Raw genomic sequence first — 3,931 nt, 5'->3', positions numbered from 1 at the left:
TGTAGTCCCAGCTACTCGGGAGGCTGAGGCAGGAGAATGGTGAACCCGGGAGGCGAGGAGCTTGCAGTGGTGAGATCAGCCCTGCCTCCAGCCTGGCTGACAGAAGCGGAAGACTCCCGTCTCAAAAAAAAAAAAAATAAAAAATAAAATAAAAAACAAGAAAACAAAAGATAAGTAAATAATTCACATATCTTATTTACAAAAATTCTTGCTTTAAATAGCTTCTAGTGCCAATAAAATAAACCCATGGATTTTTACTTCTTATAGCCATATTAATTTGGGGTGTCGGCTTTTGTTTTTTGTTTTGTTTAATTTTTTTGAGCCAGTCTAATGCCAGAGCAGTGTCAACGGATTCTATCACGCCTCCCAGTCCATAACCTCAACCTCCCGGTAACTGAACTGGCATCGCTCTACTTCCCGACTGACCACAACCCAATGAGGCAGGTTCCGATGAGATCTCCTGACCTAAAATCGCCCATCTCGACGCTCCCAAAGTGCCCCTGGTCAAACTGAACCACCGGCGCTCCCGACTAATTTGTTTTTTTCAGCCACAATGCTGTAGTTTTTTTTTTTTTATCACATCACTTCCTCATTTGCAAATATATTATTTTCCTGTGTATTGGTTACTGTATCTCTCTAAGCTTAGGGTTCTAAGCTTGCTGTCAACTCTCCAACCTCATTTTTGTTATTAAGCTAACATGACCTTCTTCTTAGGCCAAGTTAATTGGCAGATAGCACACAGCACATGACTAACTAATTCCTTTGTTTTTGTTTTTTTTTTGAGACAGAGTCTCACTCTGTCACCAGGCTGGAGTGCGGCAGTGATCTTCTCACTGCAACCTCCACCTCCCAGGTTCAGTGATTCTCCTACCTCAGTCTCCTGGTAGCTGGGATTTCTGGCGTCTGCCTGTAGCCCAGCTAATGTTCTTATTTTAGTATAGACAGGGTTTCACCACATTGGTCTCAAACTCCTCATTTTGTGATCCACCCACCTCATTTTAAAGATGCTGGGATTACAGGCATGAGTGCTGCACTGGCATAGTTCCTTTCTTTGGGCCCCTCGAGACAAATCCGGACCATCGTGGTAGATAGCCTGTAATCCAGCACTTTAGAATAGGGAGGACAAGATCCTGAGGTCAGGAGTTGGGACAAGTCTGGCCAATATGGTGAAATTGAAACCAAATACAAAAACAGCAGGCATGGTGGGTGCACCTGAAATCGCTCGGGAGGTTGGGACAGGAGAATGCGCGGAACCTGGGGTGGAGGTTACGGTAAGGCAAGATCATGCCAGCCGCCGACGGCGACAGAACAATCTCAAACAAAAAGAAGAGAGAGAGAGAGAGAGAGAGACAAAGAGAGAGAGAAGAAAAGAGAGAGAGAGAAAAGAAGAAAAGAAAGAAGAAAGAAAAGAAGAAGAAGAAAGAAAGAAAAGAAGAAAAGAAAGAAGAAAGGGCGCGAAATCTTTCCTGCCAGATCATCATCTTCCTCAGTGTCTATCCAAAATTTAGTTTTCTTCAGGGAGACATCCCTTTCTGACCGCTTCTTGACTTCTTATTCTCTAATCACTTAAGCTTTGTGGTTCTTCTTAATGTGGTCCTTGTTAACTTCTTCAAGTGACTATTGTCTCTACAGAACTGGGACTGATCCTTTGTTTCTTTGTCATCTGAGCTGAACTTAGCACATAATGGCACTCACTGCTGTCTTCAAGAGAAGATTCAGATGTTATTACCACTGCTTATCATAAATATCATAATTTAGTTGTTTAATGAGCCACTGAAAAAGAAACATGCAGAATAGTAAAGCATAAAAATGACAAGCAGTGGCTCACGCATGTCATCGCAGCACTTTGGGAGGTCGAAGCAGGCCAATCCCTTGAGTCTAACAGTTTGAGACCAGACTAGGCAACATGGTGAAACCTCATCTCTGCAAAGCCCACAAATATTAGGCGGCTAGGTCATGAGGTGGCCATGCCATGTAATTCCAGCACTTTGGGAGAGCCAAGGTAGGCCCAGTTCTGAGGTCAGGAAGATGGGAGACCATCCTGGCTAACATGATGAGACCCCATCTCTACTAAAACTACAAAAATTGAGCTGGGCATGCTGGTGGGTGTCTGTAGTCCCAGCTACTCGGGAGGCTGAGGCAGGAGAATGGCGTGAACCCACGAGGCAGGGCTTGCAATGAGCTGAGATTGCGCCACTGCACTCCAGCCTGGGGGACAGAGGAGGATTCCCTCTCAGAAAAAAAGAGAAAAAAAAAAATTAGCCAAGCATGGTGGTGCATGTCTGTCTGTAGTCCCAGCTACTCCCAGAGGCTGAGGTAGGAGGATTGCTTGAGCCTGGCAGGTGGAGGCTGCAGTGAACCAAGATCTCGCCACTGAACTCCAGCCTGGGTGACAGAGTGAGACCCTGTCAAAAAAAAAAAAAAAACCCAACAAGCATATAGATAAACTGATACATGGAAATGTGTACATAAGCCAAGTGAAAAAAGGCAAAAGCCTCCACTCCTTTATAAAGACAAAGCACAAATAAGAAATAAACACAAAATAAAAACATCAAATATCACAAAATAGTACATATACACTGATTTCAACTCAGTAAAGTATCTATTGTGTACATTTACTTTGTGCAATGTAAATTGTACTAGAAATGAAGATGACTTTTTCTCCTGTAAATTTGTTGGAGTATAGTAAAAATGAAAACATAAACATAAGAGATGAGTGACAAAAGTTGTGAGTTCTGGTTCTTTGCTGTATATATAGGAGTATATTTCTCTCTCTCCATTCCTTCTTCCACAAGTCCACAAGAATTGATGAAGCATCTAATTCCGGCCTCAGCCTCCCGAGTAGCTGGGACTACAGGCGCCCGCCACCACGCCCGGCTATTTTTTGTATTTCTTAGTAGAGACGGGGTTTCACCGTGTTAGCCAGGATGGTCTCGATCTCCTGACCTCGTGATCCGCCCATCTCGGCCTCCCAAAGTGCTGGGATTATAGGCTTGAGCCACCGCGCCCGGCCTTGTTTTTGTTTTTTTCATACAATGCTGTAGTTTTTTTTTTATCACATCACTTCCTCATTTGCAAATATATTATTTTCCTGTGTATTGGTTACTGTATCTCTAAGCTTAGGGTTCTGCGCTTGCTGTCAACTCTCCAACCTCATTTTTTGTTATTCGCTAACATGACCTTCTTCTTAGGCCAAGTTAATTGGCAGATAGCACACAGCACATGACTAACTAATTCCTTTGTTTTGTTTTTTTTTTTTTTTTGAGACAGAGTCTCACTCTGTCACCCAGGCTGGAGTGCAGTAGCGTGATCTCTTCTCACTGCAACCTCCACCTCCCAGGTTCAAGTGATTCTCCTGCCTCAGTCTCCTGAGTAGCTGGGACTACAGGCGTCTGCCACCACGCCCAGCTAATGTTTGTATTTTTAGTATAGACAGGGTTTCACCACATTGGTCTCAAACTCCTCATTTTGTGATCCACCCACCTCGGCCCCCCAAAAGTGCTGGGATTACAGGCATGAGTCACTGCACCTGGCACTAGTTCCTTTCTTTAGGCCCTTAGAAAGACCTGAAATGGGGCCCATCGTAGTGGGCTCACGCCTGTAATCCAGCACTTTGGGAGGCCAAGGAGGACAGATCACCTGAGGTCAGGAGTTTGGGACAAGTCTGGCCAATATGGTGAAATTGAAACCCTGTCTCTACTAAAAATACAAAAACTAGCCAGGCATGGTGGTGCACACCTGAAATCCCAGCTACTCAGGAGGTTGAGACAGGAGAACCACTTGAACCTGGGAGGTGGAGGTTGCAGTGAGCCAAGATCATGCCACTGCACTCCAGCCTGGGCAACAGAGCAAGACTCTGTCTCAAACAAAAAAGAAGAGAGAGAGAGAGAGAGAGAGACAGAGAGAGAGAGAAAGAAAGAGAGAGAGAGAG

Source organism: Papio anubis, chromosome 3, assembly GCF_008728515.1.
Source record: "Papio anubis isolate 15944 chromosome 3, Panubis1.0, whole genome shotgun sequence".
NCBI classification, from domain to species: Eukaryota; Metazoa; Chordata; class Mammalia; order Primates; family Cercopithecidae; genus Papio; species Papio anubis.
Note: the sequence above shows the minus strand (reverse complement) of the source record.